This window comes from Rousettus aegyptiacus, unplaced genomic scaffold (genome assembly GCF_014176215.1).
Source record: "Rousettus aegyptiacus isolate mRouAeg1 unplaced genomic scaffold, mRouAeg1.p scaffold_m13_p_2, whole genome shotgun sequence".
In the NCBI taxonomy this organism is placed as follows: domain Eukaryota; kingdom Metazoa; phylum Chordata; class Mammalia; order Chiroptera; family Pteropodidae; genus Rousettus; species Rousettus aegyptiacus.
The window spans coordinates 7171891-7197773 of NW_023416295.1; the positions used below are offsets into that span (position 1 = coordinate 7171891).

The 25883-nt window shown below is 40.7% G+C and overlaps 1 protein-coding gene across 3 annotated transcripts in view; it reads left to right on the forward strand.

Annotated features, from left to right (window-relative positions):
• The window catches only part of PID1 (phosphotyrosine interaction domain containing 1), a 202039-nt gene that overhangs the window by 96886 nt on the left and 79270 nt on the right, over positions 1-25883 (forward strand). The window lies entirely within an intron of this gene.

The following is a 25883-nucleotide window of genomic DNA, read 5'->3' on the forward strand; positions in this document are numbered from 1 at the left end:
CGAGTCGTGAAAATAGAATGAAGGGCAGGAAATGGATGTTCGCCTGTGGATTTCTCCGATCGCCTCGGAGATGCGCTCCTTTCCTTACTGCTTTTCAGGCCAGGGAAGCAAAGATCCCCCGCTCTTTCCTGTCAGCGTTCGGTCCCCTCCCCTGTTCTTGCACAGCTGTGGTGAGATCGGCACCTATGGCGATCTTGAGTGATGGCGGTGTGCACAGAACCTCACACACGTCCGTTCATTCCGCAAATACTCGTCGGGTGTCACTGTCTGCCTGACAATGGGGGGCGGTCGTGGGCAAGGCCCACCAGTGTCTTTATGGGACTTACCTGCTGGTTGGAAGAGGAGGGAGGAGAAAATACAGGTAAATGAGCATCAGCTGATGAGAGAGCCAGTCTGTGAAGAACTTGTGGAAGAATGTTCTGGGCGGAAGGGACAGGGAATGCTAATTCTCGGAGGTGGATGTGGTCGCGTGTGTTTTAGAGTGGGAAGCAATGGGCCCGTGTAGCTGGGATGCTGAGAAGGTGGTAGTGAGCGACGGGGTAGAGCAGGGATCTGGGTGTAAAGAGTTCACTGTCATGGCAAGCAGTTTAGATTTTTTTTCGGATTACTACAGAGAAGCGTCAGAGGGATTTAGTCAAGTTACATGACTCCATTTAAAAACGATATTCTAAAAGCTGACATTATGAAGGTGAACGTCCAGCTTCCCAAGAGCAGCTGGTAGCGGATGTGCTCGAACCGAAGGATCCACGGAACTTGCCTTAGGTCTCAGGGTACGCAATGCTTTTGGTGAACTGATGATATAAAGGGGTCATAAAAATATTCACTAAATTTAAAAGTGATATGCGATCAAATGGGTTAGACTTCCTTTGGAGATTTCCTAAAGTCATTTTGAATTCTGTTCCAGTTGAGGGAAATGGTCCCTTAAAGGAAGATGAAGCCAGTGAGGATGAATACAGGAAGAGGTTAGCTTGATAAAGTCTACAGAGTATGTTTTAATGGAAGAGAAAAAAATGCAGTTACAGAGTAAAAAGGCTGAGCAGTCCGACCCAGATAGGAAAGAGGTGTGTGTGTGTGTGTGTGTGTGTGTGTGTGTGTGTGTGTGTATCTGTATGTCTCTATATGTCTCTGTCTGTCTTTCTAGCTCTCTATTCATCATCTATCATCTATCTATCATCATCTATCTAAGAAATACTTGCTAGGAGAATAAAAGCCACCATTTTCTTGAAAAGGAATATAGGCTTGAGGATTCATGGCATAATTTTTTTTTTTCTATATACTGCCTTAGGTCATGTTCATTTATTTTACTTCTAAAAGGATGTTGAAAAAAATAGGAATTCAGAAGAGCATGCCAAAGAGAGCGGGGGCTGCCCCGGCGTCAGCCCGTGGGGCTCGCTAGGCAAAGGGGAATTGGCATTGATTTCTGCTGGACGCAGAGAAGAACCTCTGCCTTCAAGGCAAAAAGCACATTCCACAGGGCTGTAAAATATTTGTGAACTCTCTATCCCTAGAAATCTTGAAGAGGAGATTCCAGGCATAGATCATTGTAATCCTGGAATTGGGGATCTGGGCCAACACCTCTTGAGGTACTTTCCAGCTTTATTTCTTCAAATTGTATACTCTAATACACTTTATACATTTAAATTTTAACTGCAAACACACTGAGGTTACAGCCTTTATTCCTCCGGGACAATATCGCATTTGTGTTCAGTGTCATCATCTTTTGTTAAAAAAAAAAAGACAAAAGAAGGTTAGATTGTTTTAGTTTTGATATTTCTGTTTAAAATCTCCACCCCTCCCCCTTTCCTCCGCCCTCCCCCCATCATGCCCTGGAACAAAGTGCAGTGTTTCCTCTCTGATTCTTGCGAATAACTTAGCTCACAAAATGCCAGCTGCAGAAGGGACTCTCTCCCGGGCTCACGCCTGCCAGGAATAATGAGCTCCGTGTAGCCTGAGCCCAGCCACCGGGCCAGCACCCGGGACCCTGGTCTTCACACAGTGCTGGTTCTTTTTGCTTAAAGGCTCTTAAGCTATGCTTGCATAGCTGTCGATTTTGGGGAGGGGCGAGAGGCAGGAGGAAGCAAAGGGAAGAAGGGGAGTTAAAAATGGACGATAGTGAGTGGCGTCCAGGCCGCGGCCCATCTCAGAGTCCCCGTTTCCCTCTGATCTGTATTCTCCCCAGGTCCCGATGGGATTGCCCTGCCAGGCTATTCATGTTGCGGGCAGCTGGGTCTTTGTGTGCTCTCCTCTATTGCTGCCACTTTTTTTCTTTTTTTTTTTTTTCCTGGAGTGGAGTTCTTTTACTGTACAACCCACTGCATACCATTAGGACGCTCCCGCCAGTGCCCTTGCTGGTATCAGATGCTGTGTCTGATTTTGCAGTGGCAGTGATGGCTTGTCATTCCTGTCTTCCGCCTAGCACGATGGAATCCCAGGTGACTTCAGCTCATTAGCAAACAGTTATTTCATTAAAAGTTACTGAAAACCTACTGTGTACATGGAATTGTGAAGAAAGGTGTTGTCGGTGATGTGACTTACAGCCAAGTAGAAGCAATAAGGCGAGAGGACCACCAAGAGTCACGAGGACTTTCGATACTCATGTATTTGTTAGAAATCCTGGAATTTCTGGGCCTTCTTTTCAGGGGTTTTGATTCACGCTCTCAGCTCAGACAAGAGTTTGCGCTTAAAAACAGATTATGTCATTTTCATGAAGTGCCGCCTGGACCATGCTTTGAGCTCGAGGGCTTGAACCACAGGATGGAGTGTTAGGGGCAATGCAAGTGACGTAAACGAGTAGGTCCCCTGTTAGGTGGGAGATGGGGTGAGAAATGGTACGTAGGGGTGGCCGCAACTTGTAGGGTCAGAATGAGTTTGCCACAGGGTTGACCAAGAGGAGGCCAATGTCCAAGAAAGGGCCTCTGGGCCTGCTCTTACCTAGCATGCTCCGGTTTCCAAATCTGGCTCCCTTCCGAGTGAGGCCCTTGGCCCGGCATCCTGTGAAGCTGTATCTCAGGCCCCTGGTCTCTCCTTCCCATTTGCGAGAGGAGAAACCATGGAACAATCTAGCTTCCAATAAGGAGTTTGTGATTCTTAAACCATCACGATTTTTATATTACTCCTCTTGAGATGCTTTGCATTCAGGATCGGCAGTGATAGTCCCTTAGCGCTCGAAAGGATATGGCTGATTTACAGTTTCATGGGATGGAGAAGTTTCTGAGCTGAAGGCTTGGCAGGCAATCCTCAGATCCTACCATTTCATGCACATGTCAAATGGGCAGTTTAGAAGTGAGTGCCAGAAATCCCATTTACCTTATAATAAGAGCTCTTGATTTGGATTTAAATATGTTGAGAATTAGCATCACATGTATCAATTTTCTACACTTACATCTTTGTGTTTATTTGATTAGTTATGTAGTTAATTAGAAATATAGTTATGTTTTCTCCTTTTTTTTTTTCTCATTTTAGTCATAGCCTCAGTGTTTTACTCAACAGAAGGGAGAAACATTAATTATATCATGTTGTCATTGTCATCGAACACATCTTTGCAGCCCTTTCTTGGTGTAGGTCATTGCTGGCATTGTATGAATCCAGTTATGCTAAGTAAATATACTTTCTTCCTGCAAAATAAGTTTTTCGTTTCAACATCAAGACAGAATACAAATAAAATAAAGAATGATAATATATAAAGTAAGATTCAGGCCCATGGTCTTTATTGGTTATTTTCCTCCAAATTCACAGTAGATGATAATTAATTCTCATTAATTTTCTCTTCATTCTTTCTCAGACTTCTTTGTAAACATCAAAGCATATCACTTCTGCTTATCTTCCAAATATAGGAAGGTAAAAGTTGATATGAACTAATACTTGTCGTTTAAGAGACAAGCTTTTATTTTTCTGCATTTTTTTACTTTGTCAATTTATAAATTTTCTCTCTTCCTCCATCCCTTCTTTTCTTCCTGATTTACTTCTTTCATTCCTTTCTTCACCCACAAGAATATATTGTACATGTTCAGGATCTTCCAGATATTGATAGGGACGCAAAGATAAACAATGGTTTCGGATCCTTTGGGTTGAAATAGCAGAAAAACCTGACTTGAATTGACTCAAATCATTGAAGTTGATTTCTTTTCAAATCTGCAAATCCAACAAGAGGGATGAGGGCAAGAGATGCTAGAGAGGCAACAAAGGAATGTCCACTACCAAAAGAGACAGGCTTAGTGACCTGGAAAGAGACAAGTCCACCCTGTAGGAAGAGCAGTGGCAGGAAGGGAAAACTCAGGGCCCTCAGCTTGCCGCGTGAAGTGTGCCCTTCCCTTCCATGTCGTAGCCCCAGCCCGTTTCCCCTGATCCTTGTGGAGGATGTTATTGCATAGATGAGATGAGCCTCAGTTTGAGGACAGGCTACTTACTCTTCCAGGGCCCTGCACAGGTGGTTGTGGATGACCATCAGGTGCCATGTGGTTTGACCTTCTGCATTTAGGGCCTTTGATCTTACTGGTGTGTGGGATGCTCTCATTCATTGGAGAAATCCTGAACCTCTCTCCATTCGGGCTTTCTACTCCATCTTTCTAATTTGGCAGTCCATTTTTCAAGGTTAGGATAGAGAAAGAGAAGCATGATTTCAGAAGGGATGATCAATTCGAGCTCACAAAAGTTGAGGTGTGTGTGGGACCACTGGTGGGCAACACCCAAAGGGTGTCTTGCTATGTGAATTGGAGTTTCGTGATGTCCGGTCCCTCAGGGAGAGACCATGAGAAGGGAGAGTGAGGCAGGTAAGAATGCACACAACTTTACACATATAAACATACACCTACCTCTAATATTTAAGGACCAGAGGGAGAAAAAAAGAATTGTTGGAAAAGGAGCATCCTGAGAACCAGAAGTGCCTCCTTGCGACAGGCACTAAAACTATCCTTAACCTTGTCCTTCTCCTTCATCCTACTCACAGTCCCCACTCTCCTGAACACGCTGTTCTAATCTCAGAGGCCAGTCAAGCAGAGAAAATGGATCCAGAGACAACTGACGCCCCAGTATTATTGTTTTAGGATTGGTCTTTGCGTGTGTGTTCAAGATACAGACTGCTTATGCTACTGCTCTGGAACCTAGCATGGGAGGATATTTTGTTTATGGTTTTAACGTCAACTTCTTGGCCATGAGTCCCAACCTTTGACTTTGAATTCTGTGCTTTAGCCTACCCACTGATAGCTGTGGTGGCGTCCACACGATTCTTTATCCTTCGTGAGCTCACTTTTGTAATTTGGTGACTAAAAATATTTTCGTTCTGGAAGTGTCTTTATTTTAACTGACAAAAGCATTTAGAATGTAGATTATTATCTTACTTGAATGCTTGTTGAGCAGGAGTGCCAACTTCTTTAGAGGGTCCCCCTCGCCTGTGATTGATGGTCACAGGAGAGCTATTTTCCCCTCCGAGGAATTAATTATCTGGGGATTCCTGACACCTTCAAACTGTTTATTTCCTGGTGCCCCCCATGCTGTGAAGGCTGTGGCTGAAAATGGCCATTTCACTCTAGGGACCAGGATTTGGCATTGAAGCTTAAACTTTGGACTAATGTCAAAGATGATGTCTTTCAGAATCTTCAAATTTGTGATGGATTTCACTGCCTACTTGAGTCTACTTCTTGCCTTTAAAAATTCTTGAGACATCAACAAAAATTTATTAGTGAAAAATGGGAAAACAATCTGAATGTCTTCAAGAGATTTAAACTTTTGCTCCACAAAACTGTGGAAAACATGCAGTCATTAAAAATTCTGTTGTAGAAATTATACTAATGTGGAAAATGTTCATAATATATGACATGAATAACGAAAAATTAGTTCAAAATATTATTAGAATTTGATTTTTGTAAAATAAACTAAAACTAAAATAATTCTATGCAAAATGTATAAGAGAAGGCTCACACTAACATGAACAAAAGTGATCACTAGATAGAATTACCAGTAAAACTTTATTTTCTTAATTTTTTGCATCTTCTATATTTTCATCAATGAATGAACACTACTTTGTAATTTGTTTGTAAAAGTAATTATTAAAGAAAAATATTTTCTTTGGGTAAGAAGTTTGCCTGGAAAGATATCTGTAAGAAACTCCATTCTAAATGGAGCATTTTGGAAAAATTTTGTTTGGCCGGAGTACATATTTGAGAAGTAAAAATTGTTTCTTGTTTGTCTGAAAATTTCTGTATTCTATCCTCACTTTTTTTTTTTTTTTGAAAGTTTGGCTTGGTATAGAAGTACAGATTGGAAGTAATTTCTACTTAAAATTGTAAAGGTACTGCTCATTGACTTCTGTGTCTTGGTGTGAATTTTTTCCAGGGTTCATCCAGTTGGAAGGTGGATTTGGAAACTCTTATTTCTTGATATCTTAAAAAACCTTAAGTAAAATTCCTACGTTCCCTCTGATTTTGGAACTGTTCGAGAAATAAGAAATACATACGGAAGTACAGATGATTAGATAAAAATGTCAGTTTTATAGAACTTGCTTTGGAGGATGTGTCTTAGATGTATACACTCACTGGGTTTCCTAAACTCCCAGATCTTTGTTGAAACCGCTAGAATGTTAGTGTCCCCTTTTTCATTCATTTTGTCCTTTTGTCCTTATGATTTGCAAATGTTCATTGTGATCAGTTTGGTGGTGTTTGGAGAAGAGATAAATATTTAAGGTCAATCTGCCATCTTTATCCAGAAACCCTCTCTGAATTGCTAATTTTAGCTCTTTGAACTTTCCTTGTTTTATATCTTTATCTAATATGGAAACAATGATCCTTAACTTACCTTCAAGTTTAAAGAGATATTTAAAGTACTCGGAACTTTTTTCAAGAGCAGAGCTGGGTAATAAAATACTCTAGTTATTCAAATATAACTACTTGGTTTGAATGGAAAGGCCAGTGAACTATAGACAAAGTGGTAGCAAATGAGGTGTAGATGTTAAAGTGGCAATAAATACCCCGTATCATTAAAAGTCATAAACTTTTCTCTTAAATATAAATAACTATTCTTACTACATTTCTGAGTATTTCAACTCCTGACTCTCCAGCAAGTAAATTAATGAAAACACTGTGACAGCAGGTGCAGATGTGGTCCTTGGTATGCTGGCTGTTCATTTCTTTGTTTTTACTGAAAATATTGTACATTCATTTCTTGGCAAGAGAAATGGCGTCTGGGCTTCTGTGCATACTGAGTTCTCTAAATGAGACATTAGTCAGATTGGCATTTATGAGTCACCAGCCATCTTCATAAGCCAAATCCAGAAATTATAAAATAATTTACTCAGGAAGTAATTGGAATAAATGAAATTTATCATCTGGGGAAATAGGAAAGCTACCTTGTGAGCTAAAGATCCTACTGAAATTAATTTTCCCTCTCACACTGATGAATTAATGAATTCGCTTCAAAACTTGTTTTCATGACACTTACGAAGAGTGCTAGAATTCTCATATGTCACCATCTAGCTATGCGTATGATATTTGCTAGGGCAGGAAAAGTGCTGTTCATTGTCACAAAGACATTTTCCTTTTAGTCCATTCATAGGATGATGCAAAACAGGTGTTTACTTTTCTCCTTAGAGAGCTGGCCAGTTCCCTCAGAGGCCCCTACTGTCATGTGGAAAAGCCCCTTCTCCTCTGTTCCCTCTTCCTCATTCTCATTCCAAAGGTTTGTTAAAGTCCTTTTGCTCCTTGGCTCTTCCTTGCAGTCCCATCTTGGAGGAGTCCTGGGGTCCTGGCTGATCCAGGAGTATCTGTTTCGGGAGTAGGGGAAGTGACAGAGTTCTTCAGGGCCCTCCATGTAAATCCAGAAGGCAAATGCATTTTTTATCTATCTCAGTGGTAAAAATGGAGGTCTTTCTATAGAAAAAATCTGGTTCATTCAACAGAATCTTGATTTTATTTCTCCCTCTTGGCAAAGGTTAACTCTCAGAAAAGAGGAAAGAAGAGGGAGGGAGATAACTCATCCTGTCATATGTATACTGGAGTCATTTTGAGAAAAAGGGTCAAAGGAAGGGGATTTAGAGACACATTAGAACAAGTAAAACATGAGTTTCTTCATTCCTGATCATTAAAATCCCCTATTAGGGACTTTACGCATTTTTTTTTCTTTTAAAATTACACACTTTTAAACAAAATAAATACTACTAATAGCTATAAATTTACTAATGTATAGGTTATATTTGTATACTGGATACTAATATAGATATATTAAATTTGTACAGAATGGAAATCTATAATGAGATAAGTCTGAAATAAGTAATATTGTATGTATATATTGTCAGTTATGATGGCTTCACATTATCATTCGTTTCAGCAAGGTTCTTTTTTTTTAAATAATAGTAGATATAAATTTTAAGTGGCTTTAATAATTTCAGTATTGTTTAGCTGATCCTGTCAGATCCAATAGAATCATCAATTTTCACCCTAGAATGAGAGAGAAAAGACCACGTGCCAGGAGGTGGATGGGATCCGCCATTTTCTTGATGTCTACTTGTGTGGACATTCTTTTTATTATCTTAATTCTGTCACTTATTCGTGAGAATCCTGGCTGGGTTTTGTTAAAACCAGATCACGTGACCCGTAAATCCACTGAGATGGGCAAACACGAGCGGTGATGTTCTGGGCAGTCGTGTGAGTGAGGTGCCCCTGCCAACTCATCCACCACACAGCTCCCGCCCTGGTGAGACTTTTAGTTCCGTATGGCGCACTGGTCATCTGACGTGTGGACGGGCTGAGGGCGCCAGTGTCAGTCTGTAGATAAGTAATGCTGAATTTATTTCTTACTTAAAGATAAAAGCAGCTATAAATAGAAATCCTAACACATTCAGTCCTTAACCAGGGGGTTATCTTGTGGAGTAGACATAGTATACTTTGGAGACAAAGAACCGAGAGAGCAGAAGACCGTGAAGTGGCTTCTGGGCTTTGCAGAGGAGCATGCCAAGATCATTCATTAATGTGTGTTGTTGTTGCATGGAGAAAAAGTGAGGGGCTGGCGTCCAGTATTTATATCTAAACCAAATTCCTCTCTTGGATCCTATGAGGTAGACGAGAAAACCTAGATCTGTCAGGCAGAGTGATGTTCTTAACAAATGGATGGAAAATCGGAATTAGCATTTAGCTTTCTTCATTTTTGGACCAATCCTCCAGTGACACCACTCTTTCTTATTATATCATGGGACAGATAAGGAAAGAAATCGTAATCACTTGCGTGGATGTTAAAAACATCAACATGAAACGAAGCTTGTCTGGCTTTGGCCAAACACTGAGATTTATGGGCAGCTAGCAGCCTGTTATTGGTTCATTAGCTAGGACAAATGCCATCGTATCTCAAAGTTTCTTTGCAGGAAGTACAGACTTTCTCAACGCTAGAATATTTAGACTCAGGTGATTTTGTTTTTATTTTTTATTTTATTTTTGTTGAATAGGTCACACAGCATATATCCCTGGAAGAGAAAGATGCTAAGATCAGCAGCACTCGAAATATGGAAAATTCTATGAAAGGAGTGGAATGATATTGTCCTCGCAATTGCGGAATAAATAGGGTCTTCGCATAGTTCATTAATCCTTAGAGGTTTGTCTTTAGGCTTCACCATTTGACTCATTAACTAATGATTATGCCATCCTGTGAAGGAGGTGGCATTTGGGACACCCCATCCCTTTTTCTTTCTTTTAAGTATAGCTAAAAATAGACCGAGTGTCTTGATAATGATGTTGCAGCAAGATTAAGACTGTAAGCGTTCCAGGGGAGGGCTTGGTGTGGGAAAGCTGCATTTCCCCACCCCCACTTTTTTTCTTGCCCTTCTTCTTCTCCTCTACCTTAATCTCACCCTCTCCTTCAGTCTCTTTTCTCCTTTCTTGCCTCCTCCTTTCTTCCCTTTCCTACTATTCTCTTTTACCTTTTTTTCTCCCCACTTGCTATTTCCTTGTCCTGGATTTTATCTATTCAACAAAAGCATGAAGATCCTCTGATTAGACAGGATTAGGCCACCTGCCCAGCCTAAGCACATCGTGTTGGCCCCGGGCTCGCAAGTTTTCCCTGTGGTGGAGCTGGGCCTTGGGCAGCTTATTCAGAACTATCTGAGGGAAGAAAGCAGATGTGTTGGGATGGCTGAAGGGGAAAATGGATACCACGGAACAACAGCAAAATGGCCACAGCAAATAGCACCTTTGTTTTGCACAATTATATGCTGTGAGATGACGATGTGGAACATTAGTTTTTAGGCACTGGGTGTCTTGTCTCCTCTCCAGTTTTGGCTCAGTGATCGCCTAATAAATAGTCATATGGGTATTTTAGCGAATGCAGAATTGATATTCAGGGAAGTCTACAGCGCGCTCCTGGAACCCATGGAGAAGAGCAGGGATTTAAGTTGGGTTTTGGTGATGGACAGGTAGAGGAGGAAGACTGTATGAGGAATTTCGAGAAATTTGTGACAATATGGATGAACTCAGGGGACATTATACTAAGTGAAATCAGCCAGATGCACAAAAAAACAAATATAATCTGATCTCACTTATAGGTGGAATCAAAAACAGTCAAAATCATCAAAGCAAAGAGTAGTATGGTGCTTGCCAAGGGCTGGCAGGAGTTGGGAGTGGTGGGAAAAATGGAGGAGATGTTGGCCAGGGGGTACAAAGTTCCACTTCTGCAAGATCAGTAAGTTCTAGGGTTCTAATGCACGGCATGGTGACTACGAATAACGTTATCGTATTCATACTTGAAATTTGCTAGGGAGGTAGATCTTGTGTTCTCAGCACAGCACCTGAAAAGGTCACCTCTGTGAAGTGACGAATCTGGTAATTGGTGTTATCGTGGTGATCGTTTCACGTGTGCCTTAAACATGTACAATTTTTATTTGTCGCTTATACCTCAGCAAAGCTCAAACGCAGTTTAATAACGTTTTTACGCGCGCCGAGGCCGTTTAGAAAACAGCTTGTACACCAGTTGCTCTAGTCTGCACGTGCTGACGTGAATGTCATCACAATTCCCTCCCTCCTCTTGAGGGTCCAGGCACAGGGCAGGGGCGTTGTCTGTGCAGATTTGACAATGGAGGCAGCAGGCCATTTGCTGTCACTCATCCTCCAGGGCTTTGAGGACTTGTTTGCCTCTCTCCAGGCACGAGGCTTCTCACGTCTACTGGCTCAGGGTCCAGTGAAGTCTGTGGAGTGGAGCGTGAGGGAGACCCCGCCCCCTGGTTTGCGTCTGGCACTCTTTAGATGTTTGCACAAAAGAAAAGCTTTGTCTGCTCCAAGTAGTGCGCTACCGGCGTGTTTACCTTGTGTTCCAGCAAAGTCTCTCCCTTGCTTTAATCATTTCTCAAACAGAACGATGGGGAGCCCGTCCAGTGCCGCTTCCAGTGGCCTTGATGTACATATATGTATTAATTAACCAAGCAAAGTGCTTCACTTATAGAAAGCATGCCTGCTCTTGCTGGCTGATAGAGCTTCAATTACCTGCATAATTGAGGCTGATGCATTAGACGTAAACCCATCTATTTTACCCATTTCCTCATGGAAGTGTCTGCTTGCCTTTATTGTTAGTTTGTTTATTTTTGTTTTTTAGCCCTTGAAGATCTATTACAGTGCATTGAGTTCAAGACCTTGTTCATTTCTCTGCCTCCATCCGGAAAATAGTATATTTAAACCATTAGCATCCAGTTAGAAACATCAGACTGAATTTAGTATTCTCGATTTGAAATTTAGTTCTCTGGTAAGAGATAAATGTTATCTTTTCTGTTAGAAATTAATTTAAATGTGTTTTATGATAATAATAAAAAAATACCATGATGATTTATTTTCCATGCACTTAGGACCCTTGTTTTTTTAATTTTTTTTTCTTAAAACACATATGTCACAATTCAGCTACTTAACGCATACAAATATGCATAGCTTAGTTGACAGAAATCATTCTATTCTCACTGCTCTTGTGTTCCTGGGCCTTCCTTAAGTGTATTAAATAGAGCAAGTTTTTAATGAAGAATCAGAAAAGAGCATCGCCTTTGCAGTTTATTTTACTCGAAATTGATGACGTACGCAAAGGTTTGTGATTAAAATAAAGGATCACGAACTTATTAAAGCTCCGAGCTCCGACATGTTAAAAAAAAAAACAAATTATCCTCTTCTCTTTGCATTTTCCCTTCATTGTCATGAGCAAAGCTTAGTAGGAGGAAATACCCATTTGCCTGAAGGGAGTTGAATTTTTCCGCTGAGCAGGCTTTCATCTGCGGCTCATTTCTCCAACAGAAACATGTTCACCATAAAGATCCGTGCCGAGCTCTGGAACGGGATGCATGAACCTGCCACTTCAGGTTTTCCATCACTGCAGTGTTCTCCATTACCACAGCATGTCGTTTGAGGCTGAGAATTTTGAGGACCTGTTTGCCTGAATTTTCTCAGGGCATCAAATAGTACTAATAGTTTCCTTAGTCGAGTTATGTCTCTGAAGTTCAGGATAGCCAGCCAATAGATTTAAATCAAAAAGAGAAAGTGCCAGTCCTTAATTAATTTTTTTTTTAATGGAGGATAAACAGTCCATTATCCTTAATTCACATAAAGAGGCAGAAGAAGCTATTTTTACATATAGGAAAATTGTTCAGGGGCATTAATCTATGGCTAAGTCTACGAAGGAGGAAAATTAAGTGTCTGAAATCATTCTTTTTATTAACCAGTAAAATATCGGAAGACTCTGTTGTACTAGTGATCTATTGCTGCGTAAAAATTAGCTCCTAATCAGTGACTTAAAGGAACAAACATTGCTTCCTATTTCACAGTTTCCATGGATCAGAAGTCTGAGTGTGGCTTGGCCATCTGCCTCCGCCTTGGGGTCTCTCCTGTGGTCAAGACTTTGTCCGGGGCTGCGTTTTCTTCTGAAAGCTCAGCTGAGAGGGGTTCTACTACCCAGCTCACTCGGGCTGTTGGCACCTTTCAGTTCCTTACAGGTGGTTGGACCGAGGGCCTCAGTTCTTCTCTGGCTGTCTGCCAGAGACGTCCTCAATTCCTGTCGCCAGGGTCTCTCCATTGGGAAGCTGTCCACATGGCAGCAAGCTCCCTTAGAAGAAGCAGAGGGAGCAAGAGAGTGTGAGCAGGACGGAAGACAGAGTCTTTTTGTAACTTAAACTTGGAAGTGGCATCTCAGAAGCTAATGGTAACAAGGTCCAGCCCACGCTTGAGGGGAAAGGATTATACAAGGGCCTGGGGAGGTACCAGGAGGTGAAGATAGTTGGGGGCCCTTTTAGGAACTGCCTTCCACATTTGCTGACCACTTTTTCAGAACCCATTTCATTAATTAAGCAACAAGTATAAACTGAACTCATTGTTCGCAGTCTAATAATTTGAGTTGTATGTTTTACTTGATTACTCTTCTCCCTCCTTACAACACACCCACCCTCAGCTTCAGGTCTTCCTTGCAGCTCTGAAGTTCCGTTTTGATTCAATAAGATGCTTCCATACCATGCACCACTGTGCTCACCCTCACTCTCTTTAGTGTTGTTTTGAGTAGCTGGACATGCTAGAAACTGGTCATTTTATAGCCCTAGGTTTTGCTCTAATTACATCCTAAGCATTTCGTAGAGTACTTTTGCATCAGGTACCACCAGGGAGGATGTCACTCCTTCATAAGATTGCCTGTTTGGGTATAAATTTGCAGACCACACAGCTCACATGGACCATTGTTTTTCTGTATGCGGAGCCCCCAGTATTCCCATCAGAGTTGGAAGGAGGCGCTAGTGTAATTTATGATTGACTGAGCCCAACAGGAACCACATTAGAGAGCCCTGTCCAGGTCATGAGAAGTAGATATTGGTGCATGTATAACTAGGGAGGCAATGCCGGTGGCATTCGCTACATTACTTTTTCTGTATAACAGAAAAAATAGGCGGTCGACTAAGGGTTGACCCATTGTGAGCTGATGAAATAGTCAAGAAATATTAATGAAAGTTCTGTGTATGAGGTGTGTTGGTTTATTAACTATTCCTGTGTGTTCGCCATTTGGCTCTTGAGAAAATATAATTTCCTCACTATGGTGAACAGATATCTGTATTCCCACTCTCAATGGAGCATTATTCACAATAGCCAAGGCAAAGAAATGACCCAAGTGTCCATTGTCAGATGAATGGATAACGATGATGTGGTATGCATATATATATGTGGAATATTATTCGGCCATAAAAAGAAGGAAATCCTGCCATTTGTGACAGAATTTAAGGACATTATGATAGGTGAAATAAGCCAGACAGAAAAAGACAAATACTGTATGACCTCCTATGTGGAATCTAAAAAAATAAACTTTTAGAGCAGATTGATGTTTACCAGGGGTTAGGGTGGGGCATAGAAGAAATGGAGAGATGTTGGTCAAAGGGTACAAGCTTTCAGTTATAAAATGAGTAATTTTGGGGGATCTAATATACCACATAGTAACTACAATATATAAAACTGTATTGTATATTTCAAAGTTGCTATAAAAGTAGATCTTAAATGTTCTCACTGTAACAATAACAAAATGATAATCATGTGAGGTAAAGGATATGTTAACCGACCTTATTGTGGTAAACATTTTGCAATATATAAATGCATTAAATCATGACACCGTACACCTTAAACTTACACAATGTTATATGTCGACTATGTGTCAATAAAGCTCAGGAAAAAAAGAGAAAAGATGATTTCTGAAGTCAGTCATCTATGCATAAAGCTTAAAGTGTTTTTTTCCCTCATGATGCCTCACTCCTAGCCTTAAAGACCTAGCTAGTTAATTTGGTTGATAATGTCTCATTTAGCAAAAGTGGGAGATTAAGGCTTTACTATGCTAATGAGACAGTTGTGGATGAAGGATTTAGAATTGTGTTCTGTGTTTTTATCCTTTTTTTTTTTTTGCCTGTTGAGAAATAGTACCTCTTTCGAGATGAGAAATTTCAATCAAGCAGACAGTGTAGGGACTTTTTTGCTTTCCTAAACGACTATGTGGGTGACCTGTGGCTAGTTCACTCACTAGGCTAGTACATGTGTACAGCCGTAGCCAATCATTTTATCCACCTAGTTAATCTGGACTTGTTCCCTGGCCACAGGATTTTGGAGTCAGAAGCCAGTTCTAATTCACCTGTCCCTGAGAAAGTTAACCTTCTGAGTCTCTCTTACAGCATCCGTAAAATGGGACCAGTATTCAGTTGGCAAGGTTGTCGTGATGGCTGAATAATGTATATGGTAGGTAGTGGGTGCTCAACAAGATAGCCATTACTTTTCTCACTTTTTATTTATTTTTATTTTTTAAATCAACTCAAATGTTTTTCTTTTAAAAGAGGTTCTTTTGTTATTTGTTGCATGCACGACTTTTTAAAAATAGATATCATAAAGTTTACCATTTTTACTATTTTGAAGTGTTTCGGTGCCAGTGGCATTTAGTACATTCAGAATGTCATATAACCATCACCACTATCTAGTTCCAGAACATTTTGTCCCCCGCCACCTCCCCAGAAAAAACTAGTGCCAATTAAGAAGTCACCCTCCATTCCTTACACCCCGACCCCTAGCGACCACTAATCTACTTTCCGTCTCTATGAATTTGCCTGTTCTGTTCCGATACTTCATATAAACAGAATCCTACAATATGTGGCCTTTCCCGTCTGGCTTCTTTCACTTAGCATAACGTTTTCAAGGTTTCTCACTTTTGTTTTACGGAGCCGTTTCACCAGTGTTTTGCTAGTCACAGGAGGAACTGAATGAGTGAAAATAATTTCAATCGTGTGCTCTCCGAATGGCGAGCAAGAGCAGCATGAGCCTCGTGAGAGGACCAAACAGATGAACCATCCAAAGACAGAGAGTAAACGCGGGACTCACGCCAGCAAACCCGTTCCTACGTCAGCTCCTACTGAAACTGCCTTTCTCATAACCCCCTTCTTTTCCCATCCCTTGTTCCTTCTTCCCCCGTTCGTACCTCCTCCCGTCCCTTCATTCCCCATCCCTTCATATTTTTCCTCCTCTCTCTCTCCTTTCCTTCCATTCCTTACCTCCCCCTCGTTCATTTCCCCACGTTTTGTTTCTTCCTTCCCTCTTTTGTTCTCTTTGTGTAAAAGCAGAACTGCAATAGGTCAGTCAGTACTCACAGTTTCCGTTTGTGATTTATTCCAAGAACATAGTTAAAATAATTAACTTTAACCTTTGGGATCAGGTAAAAAGTCCAAAATAAGAAATTGATTTAAAAACGAATGATCTATCTCTTGGAAAAAAAATACTATATAGCCATAAAAAAAATCATGCTTAATTTTGTATTTAGTGACAGAGTATATATTTAGAGATGAAAAAACCTTTTTATAAAATAGTCCTAATTATTACATGTACTCTATATGCATCTGCATGCAGAAAAAATTAAGGCGATATGCTTAAAATCAAGTAGTCTTAGCATGGTATGGACCAATTACTGGTGGCCTTTGGTTTTCTTACGTGTTCTTTCTCTAGCTTCAGAATTTTCCACAGTGCACATATAGCAACCGTTGGGATCAGATCAAAAGGATAGTAAACACTGTTACCGCGAGTACGCTAGTGGTCTAGCTCAATCCTTGACCTTGAAGCCGGAGACCAGTCTTTAGTCCAAAAGAAGAACACTCATTGGCTGGGAGCTCTCAAATGGGATGAATTTGTCCCCAGGGGCGTTTGACAATGTCTGAGGGCATTTTTCATTGTCACGATTGCGGAGGTGCTACTGGCATCTAGTGTGTAGAGGCCAGGAATTCTGCTGAACGTTCTAAAATGCACAGGATACCCTCTCCCTGCTGCCAGCAAGGAATTATCCAGCCTGAACATCTGTAGTGCCAAGGATGGGAGACCTGCTGATTGGCTAGTTAAAATATTTTAAATTAGTTCATTGGATAATATCAATGGAAGAGGTGAAATCACGTCGGTTGTCTCTGATGGGCATAGAGAATTAGTTTACTTTCAAGTGACACTACGCTGACCTATTTATCTAAGGACCTGAAATGAAATCAAGCTTTTTTCCTACTCTTATACCTGCTATCAGCATGATTTCTTTTTCTTTTCTTTTTTTTTTTTTTGAATCTCGGCTATGTATCTCAAGGAGAAGAAGCCAGGCAATGCATTCGAGGTTAGTGTGTTGATACCAATTTAGGTCACAGAATTCCGTGGAAGAAATGAGTAAAGGTGATTTGCCATGTGGACGTCTCAAGTCACACGTAATGAAGAGGGAGTCCTGGCTGAGGGAAGAGTGCCACCTACTGAACTCTGTTTGTGTTTTCTCCAGGTTCTGATACATGCAGGCTTATGCCCGGAATTGCTACTTTCAATGATCGATCTTGCGCATTTTCTTAAGCAGTTACCACCAGTACTTTAAACAGTATTCAGTTTTTATTGGATCAAGGTGTAATTAGAAACAGCCGTGTGCACGGCGTGCCACCCGACTCCTGAAGCAGCACACTGGATTGCACGTGAAGACGTTGGAGTGACAAACAGAGATTGGATCTGGCAGTGCAAACAAATCTGCTTCCGGTTTGAATGCTACCAGCCAGTCCGCTTTACTAAGATAACCAGAAATATTAACAAGGCATTACATGCACCATTTCCAAACATCACCAAGGTTTTAAAAAAGAAACGGAAGCACATAATGTTCGCCATAACAAAATTGTCAACATTTCATCTTTTTTCTAGATTTTCAGCTTTGATCTTTACTCTCTGTATATTTTTAAATGCACATCTAAAATACCCTCGTCCTTTGCGTAAGTATTTAAAAAAATTTCCACATTACAGTAAAAACGTTTTGATATATCTGTTTAATAATGACTGTATTTTTAGATAACTTAAAAATCATTTTGAATTATGTTTTAAATTGGTTGGGTCAGATAATTTGTTGCCATGGTGAATCTCTTTATTGGGATTAAACAGCTTGTCTCATAAAATTATATGCCTCTGTGTAATATGTTAATTCTTGCTTCTAATCAAACATTTAATTACATAATGAGGTTGGACTAATTTGTAACCTGAATCTAAAAGCTCATTTGTACAAAATTCAAAATGGTACATATCAGAGAGAGAGAGAAGCTAAGAGTTTCTAGCATTTTGTCTCAAAGTTTTAGCAGTATGTGCCGATAGTAAACATGAGGATCTGTGACAAATTCAAGGCCAGCAAAGCATACAGTGGTAATGACGGCAAAAGCTGAGTTTCTTGTGTTCGTTTGTTTATTTATATGGACTCGTTGGTTTGAAAGCCAGCTTTATGTCATTGACCGTTCACTTGATTCCTCTGGAACGGTGACCGCCTGTCAGGTGAGCACAGAGGCGCCGGGTGTGCAGTGGGTCCCTCTTGATGATGTCATCGTACTTGGAAGCGGGGTGGGGGGTTGTGGGCCTCAGAAGGTTATTGGAGACATGACTTCGAGAAGATACGAAAGGACCATTATCCTCTTCTAATCCTCTCTTCTCTAAGTGTATCCTTCCTTTCCTGTAGCCGATTTCAAGTCTTCTTTCTCCCAGAAGTGAGCAGTCTGTACACCTTTAAAAGGAGATGGTCCTACTAAGTAAATGAGAAACAGGGCACCGTCTGGGTTCCTAGGTGACGCACATTAATATGCAAGGATCGGATCCAAGGACAACGCGGATGTCAGTGTCTAACTGTTCTTTTCAAAGACAGCTCCGTCCTCCTCCAGAGAGGATTTGTTCTCAGCCCCAAAGATGGCGTTACTGGGTCATAACTAACCTCCCCACTCTCATCGAAGTTGTTCGAGAGCGATCGATTTTGAGAGAGATAAATATTTAGTTTCTTCTTTCATCCTAGGCTGAGCCTCGTTGCCTCTTTCATAAAACATTGAGCCTCTTTAAGAACTGAATTTTGCTTGATCGACCTTTTGATTTATTCAGAATAACGTTGACTCCTGAGACCTTGGCTTTAATTGCTAAATAGGATTAATTAGGGAAATTCATGGCTGGCATGAGTATTTTCTGGTGCCTTTTGGGAGAATGGACATTTTCCTGACCTCTAGTCTCCCAGGCAATAAATCACTCCTGAAATCTGGCTGTCATGGTAATTTTTGTGTGCGAATAAGAATTTTTTTTTCCTCTTTTCATGTTTTTTTTTCTTTTTGCACAGAACAATATAGTATTTATTTAAAGTTTATTTGTGTCCATGTGTTAAAGGTTGAATTGTCCCCCACCAAAAAATTGATATGTTGAAGTTCTCACCTCCAATACCTCATAATGTGACCTTATTTGGAATAGGGTTGTTAATAGTGTTAATTAATTTGCTTAATTAATTAATAGTGTAGTTAATTCGGTTAAGGGGGAGTTACATTGATGTAGGGAGAGCCTCTCATCAAATATGACTGATAAAAAGGGGAAATTTAGGCACAGACCCTGGGCCAATGCCTTGTAACTGTTGGAGTTATGCTGTTACAAGCCAAGGAAGTTCTAGAAACTCAGGACAGAACCTTCCCTAGCACGGCCCTGCCGACACCTTGAACTTGGACTTCCGGCCTCCTCCACTGTGGGACAATACATTTCTGCTGTTTAAGCCACTCGGTTTGTGGCATTTCATTATGGCAGCTCCAGGAAACTAATATGTCAGACATTACGAATGTCACCATTTCTCGTTAAGTTCCCCTAATGTTTATGAGAATCTGCTTTGCGCCAGAAACTGAGCTAGGTGCCAGTGACACAAAATGAATAAGCCTTCCAGGAACCCAGTCCTGTGGGAGGGGTGGACAGAAGTGGATTGAGAAGTTTGAAGTCCCTCTAAGTTCATAGTCACAGCTTTAAATAGAGACGTGAAATTACCTAAGAAGCCTACTGGTTCCCTAATTAGCTTAACCGCCTTCCACCGTGACTGTTCCAATCCCCGCTGTCCTCACCTCCACTCAGCACATGACTTTGACTTTCTACTACCTGTCATGTGCTATTTCACATGATATTTTTAAAGACCTCTTTTCTTTAGAGGAAGAAGAGAAGAACTTTCCAGTGGGCAGAGTTTCCTTTCCCTGCCGTCAACATCACGCGGGCGTCGCTTTGCCTGTGTGAGCTCCAAACTTCTCATCGCTTGGGTCTATGGCTGGGACTTGCACAGTAGGAGTGAAAGTTCTGCCGGCCATGGGAACGCGAGGCCACACGTGTGTCTGCGGGATTTCAGATGGGCCTCAGCTATGGAGCTACGAGAGGACCCTGTCCCGCCTCTCATGGCCTCATTATTCAGAGCCTTTGTTCAGTTGTAACTAAGGTTCGAGTGTATTATGTTTCTCGGCTTTTAACACCGGCCGAGGAAAGTGAACTGACATTTATTTTGGTGATAAAGCTGAACAGATGCAAGATCCCAATGGCTACTTAAGAGCAAAGTGTCCTTGAGAAATAATCCTTCTTTGTGTGACTGCTTCAGTTTCTGGGTGGAGCCAGTCTTGCTTCTTTGCTGTAATTTGTGTGAGCGATGTTGCTGGAAGGTTGCCATGGTTACTTGAGCCCACTGGGCAGCAGGACAGATTTTCACTGTAATTAGTGTGAACACACAGCCCAGCCCTGGGTAGTGATATGCCACCTCCCTCGTTAGCTCATGCAGTCGTTGCACAGGGTGGAATGAGAAAGAGCAGGATTCTCTTTTGTTCTGTTCTCTCTGCTCATATTCTTGGGGAAGAGACCAAGACCAGCATGGAGGATAACGACAAATCAGACTGTGTTAGAAATGTGCTTCTTAATAATACTCTTCGCATCAGCCACTGTTCCAAGAGAGTAATGAATTAATACTGTCTAGATACCTGGGATTCAATTTAATACACTGATGTACAACTTAGTTTGTTATCTGGTCGAGGAGAGGTGCAAGACAGGAAATGAAAACTAAGAATACCTATGACCATGGTGACGTTTAGACATTTTGGTGGATAGAAGTGCCCGTGATTGCCAATATGGAATTTTCAGTAAGTTAACTTCCTCTGGAGCCACCGTGGATTGGTGGGAATAGCACAAATGTGGCAGACTTTAGAGACAGAGAGATTCAGGTTCAAGTCCCAGGTCTATACTTAACCTATCTTTCCATTCCTGTGTAAATCATTCAGCTTCCCTAATTCTCCATTGTTCATCTTTTAAAAATGCAATATAAATACCTGTTTTCAATGTATCTGTAAGCATTAGAATAAAACAGTGATTAGGGATTAAATTACAGATACTCAATACATGGTGGTGATTATTATTATTATTGTTGATATTATTATTAGTTTTTAGTTGAAAAATTAATTGACATGAACAAAAGCTCATCGTTCTTACTGTAATACTGGTGTAATATTCATTAAATACCTTTAGTTTCCCAACTATTGTCATCATGGAGTAAGACTACTATATTCAAATAAAAGGATCCTTTGGCTTTGAACAACTTTCCCCCCTCATCAAAGGTTCCCCTTTTAGCAATAAAAGTAATAAATGAGTCCCTTTGTACGTTTCAACCCGATACACTTGGAACTTCGTACAGGACCTTTTCCTGGTTGCTGCAATGCGACAGCTAGTTAAAGGGAGAAAATCCAGTGCTGCTGTTTGCACCAAGATATTTACCTGTTTTTCTGAGTTTTTAGAGGGAATTTAAAGGGAATGCATTTTCCTAAACTGGATTATTCTTCAAAAAAGTGCCCTGTGATGAGGCTGCAACATAGAATCTCTTGCCCACCTCCCTAGAATGGCCCTTGTGAAGAAGTGAAATTTTGGGGACTCTTGTGTATGAGTCCCAATCCATCTACCTGCAGCCCGAGATGTCACGGGTGCTGAGGTTGAGAAACCTCGGTCACCTGGTCTATGACAAAAAGCACACTTGAAGACTGGCCCATGTCCTTGTCTCTTACTTCTGCTCAGAATGTCACTTTCTGCTGGCTATTTTCTTTTCTTGCTTTCTTCCTTTTTTTACATTTTAGACACCTTGACTCAAGAAAGATTGTCATAGTTAGCTTAGACTGCCATAAAAAATACCGGAAACGGGGTGGTTTAGAAATTGATTTCTTACAGTTTTGGAGGCTGAGAAATCTAGAATCAAGGGGTCAGTCAATCCGGTGTCCGACGAGAGCACTCTCCCTGGTTGCAGACGGGTGTCTTCCCAGTGTCCTCCCTTGGTGGAAAGAGCTGGCTCGAGCTCTGTCGTGTTCTTATCAGGGTGCTAAACCTATTCGTGAGGGCACCACCCCCATGACCTAGTCACCTCCCAAAGGCTCCATTTCCACGAACAGCACATTGCGGATTTTTACATAAGAGTTTTGAGGTACATGAACACTCAGTCCATAACAGGGGTGTCCTAGTTGGCGACTGATAAATTCTACCTTCCAATAGAAATAAACCACAATCTTGCTCATTCATAAGTCCTTTAGACTTTAAGTCAGTTCAGAGTCTGGTCAGTTTTGGATTCCTGGAAAAAATGGAATAATAATAATAATAATAATAATAATAATAATAATAATAAGAGGAGGAGGAGGAGGAGGAAGAGGAGGAGGAGGAGGAAGAGGAGGACGAAGAAGAAGAGGAAGAAGAAGTAGGTACAATTTCTATGCCATTTTATAGTACAAAAACCAAGGAGGTTATATCTTAAAGGAGCAAAGGAGTCACCAAGTCCTTTCTTTCCCTCCTGGACACACAGCTAGATCAATTACATTTCTTAGTCTCCGTGTCAAGTGCGTGACCCGTATGACCGAGTTCTGACCTCCAAAGTGTGGGGAGAAGTGGTCCTGCAACATGGTCCTTCTTTGTCCCGGTTGGGCCCATTTGATGTGCAGATGATCCTCCATTCTCCTCTTGCCATTTAAGTGGAGAAGGTTCCAGATTTGAAGAGGAGGATGAGCCACAAGCTGAGGGAAACTCGGTTCTCAGCCCACCACTTAGAGGACTACTGTCTGACCTTAGCCTTGGAGTGTTGCATGAATAAAAAATAAAGCTCTATTTTTTTAAGCCATTAAAATGTGGGGCATTAATTGAAGAAATTGTTAGTTTATTCTAACTAACAAAACAATGAAAAAGACAAGTGCACGCTGGCTTGTGGCCATCTATCTGGGACTACGTGGAGAAATTCATCTTAACCGAATGTGAAAGGTACAAAATTGATGAAGTTTCTATACATGCTGGTGTTTATATTTGCACATGTCATCTTCTGAATCATGTTTTTAAAGCAGCGTATTCATTAAAACCCCTTTATCGGTGTTTTACAAGATACGTGAAAGCTTATTTATTATATCTTAGGCGGTCAATTTAGTGACTTCGAGTTCTTAAATCCAGCAGGAGGATTCATAAATTACTATATTATCCTTTAAATGCTAAATATTGCATGTGAGTCTGAGATTTAGCTGAGAAATGTGAAATACAAAGTTGTTTTTTTTTTTTTTGCTATACCATTCCCAGTTGATTGTGCATCTTAGGAGCCAAAACTTCTTACTCTCCAAGTTGTAATTTAAACTTGTTAAATTGCCTCCAGATCCATCGTTTTTTTTTTTTTTGTTTTTTTCATGGAGTACAACAGGAAAAAACTCAGTACTTTGGCTCCAAATGTCTTTCTCTTTCATTTTTCTCGCTCCAAAACCCTGCCTCCATTGGGGCCACACTGTCATTATTTCATGGAAACTGGGCAGGGCCATCTTTGTATAAAAACTTTTTGTTTTTCTGTGATTTTTTGAGAGACATTTGCCGTTGCATCTGGCAGGTGGTGTGGCTCCTTTTGAGAGTCTTTCAAACTCATGATGTTAATTTTTAAGATCTTTGTGGGATGGCTGTAAGGAGAAATCAGTCTTTGTAACTATGCAGAAAATTGACCTGGTAAACACATTAGACATAGGTTATTTTCTGTCACTCCCTAATTAGCACCTGAAGAATGTGTCATCTGTGGTCATTTTAGAACCTAGCAGCTTTGTTGCCGGGAAAGTTCAAGTTTTGCTAAATGTGCTCAGTGAACTTCAATGGAGAAAGCCTTCAGTGGTGTACCAGCTGCCTGCATGAAGGCCAGCCTCCCAGAGGCATATGATGTACTTGGAAAAGTGTGCATGGAGTATATACATCACTTATGGTAAATACTCCATGTCCCATATCTGAGTATTTAAAGAAATGGGATGATTTTCAGAAAAAAATTGTCTATTCTTATGTTTTACTTTCATAACTGTGAGGCTCTACTATATGTCTTTAGGACATGGGGGGCAAAGGAATGGGGGTACCACTTATACATTTCAGCATAGTGGAACCTATATTCTAGGCAGTTTTAATCTTGGTATTTTCCTTGTGGTCCTGCAACATGCTCAGATCAGGTTGAATTTGGGTTGTCAGTTGCCTCGATGATGAACGGAGATGGAGGGCTCTGATTTACGTAATCTGTACTTTGAGTCCTAGGCTTACGGAGGCTGCTTCACATGGAATTTCACAGGGTGCAATAATGGGGAATGGAACATGGAGAACCACACATGGGTTCTTCAATGCTTCAGCAAAAAAGAGACATGTATTACTTTTGGTCAGTTTTATTTGCCAGAGCAAGTCTTATAACCAAAGCTAATCATATAGAAGGGGGCGGGGTGGCGATTGTCTTGGGTACCAGAAATAGAATCTGGATATCAGTAACAGTAGTAATATTTACTTCATGTCCCATCCTAATAGATGCATAGCACACACTTTTAGATGTTTACCAATAAGCCCAATGAAATTGACTCCTAATGGAGAAGTCTCAATTGGGGCAGTTATGGAAATGTAGCTCAGAACAGGAGACATACAGAGTCAGATTCTTCTGATTCAGGAATCTTTAGTCAGGAGGTGGTGGAAAGGCATCCTGTGGTAGAGCCCCCCCCCCGATATCCTAGACTCAGTTATGAACTAGCTTGATATAATCCCTGAACAGAGACTGTTTAATTTAGACATCTCTTTTTAGAAAATAAATTAAGTACAGCTCAGACTAAAATTTGATTTTTCTTTTAATTTTCTTTTAAAACAGCAGGTCAAGTATCAGTGAGAAATACATCCACAGGTGTGAGACATTTCCAATGAATCTCATTTTCAAGGTCTGTTGAATAGAATCAAGGGAAATATGAATCATGAGAAAGAGGCTTTACAGGTTAGTATAGAGTTAAAGGTGATGTTATCAGAATTACTGCCACAGTTAGAACTTCAGTTCTTTCTCGTTTGTAACGGTTTAAGGCGTTTAGATAATTTCTTATCAATTTGTTCTTTTCCTCCTTTTGTTAGAATTCTTAAAATTTTTTTTTTATTTACCCCAAATAAGCAAAATGCCAGTTGCCTGGGGGGGCAGTCAAAAGGAACAACACAGCCATAAAATGGAGCTGCCCCAGGTTGCGGGTAGCCAAGTCAGGTGGATGGATGATGATGAGGGACGTTGATTTGCTAACATCTACCTGATGCAGCCACCAATGAAACCGAAGCTCTGGACTTCTCTTTTCAAACTCCTCATTAAGTCAAAAAGAAAATAGTAAAAGTAGCTCAGCATGATGACTGAAGAGCAGACATTTCAATTCGGTCTTTGCCCCAGGTTTTAATTTATCAAGCTTATACAGGGCAAGTTGCTCGCCCTGCCATCAAGTCTTGCTGTGTTTTATTTAACATATAGCAGAGCCTGACAGAAATCTGCCCGGCCAAGGTAGCATTCCTAAGGGAAGTTCATTACTTGGCATTGGTCTACTTTGCAAATCATGCAGCCGATAAGGGATTTATATTAAGGATGATACAAATAAATCTCACATCCCAGTAATAAAAAAAGACCAATGCCCAGTTTTAAAAATGGGCAAATAATTTAAATAAACATTTCTCCTGAGAAAAATACAAATGGTCAATATGCACATGAAAAGATGGTGAGTCTTTTAACACCAGGAAGATGCAAATCACAACCACAAGGACATATCACTTCACACCCACTAGGATGGCTAGTATCAAAGAGACAGATAATAACAAATG